This window comes from Rhagoletis pomonella, unplaced genomic scaffold, assembly GCF_013731165.1.
Source record: "Rhagoletis pomonella isolate Grant_MI unplaced genomic scaffold, Rhpom_1.0 Rhpom_scaffold_00002, whole genome shotgun sequence".
In the NCBI taxonomy this organism is placed as follows: Eukaryota; Metazoa; Arthropoda; class Insecta; order Diptera; family Tephritidae; genus Rhagoletis; species Rhagoletis pomonella.
The window spans coordinates 57531147-57531656 of record NW_023458556.1 but is presented as its reverse complement, the minus strand read 5'-3'; positions in this window follow the sequence as shown (position 1 = coordinate 57531656).

Sequence of the window (510 nt, the reverse complement as noted above, 5' to 3'; positions counted from 1 at the left end):
ATGTCCGTGTGGTTCACACTCACATTTGGCGATGTGGCGCTTGCCAAGAGTGGCAGCAAACCGCCACAAGCGATGATCAAATTATCCGCCAACTGCGATATCAGATGCACTGTATTCACCACAAAGATGGCATTCTCACTCGAATTTACAAAATCCAAAACACTTTTCGTCGAGTGGCTGCGCCACACTTGTATGTCTGTTTCCAGTGAGAAGAGCACATCGGATAGGAGACGTTGATGTATGTAGGACCACTTGAATTCCGGTATGCGAAAGGGTGGACGTGTTGGGCCGGGACTGAACATGGGACGCGTTGAGCCTGGTTTGGAACGTTGCTGTTGCTGTTGTTGTTGTTGTTGTTGTTGCTGCTGCTGATGTTGCTGATGTGGATTTTTGTTATCTGGAAATAAAGTGAGTGTAGCGCATAAAAAATCTGTTTGATATGGAGGAAGGATTGAGTGCTGGGCTTAGCAAATGTGGGTGTGTGGTTGTAGCAAGTTTGACTGGATTTTT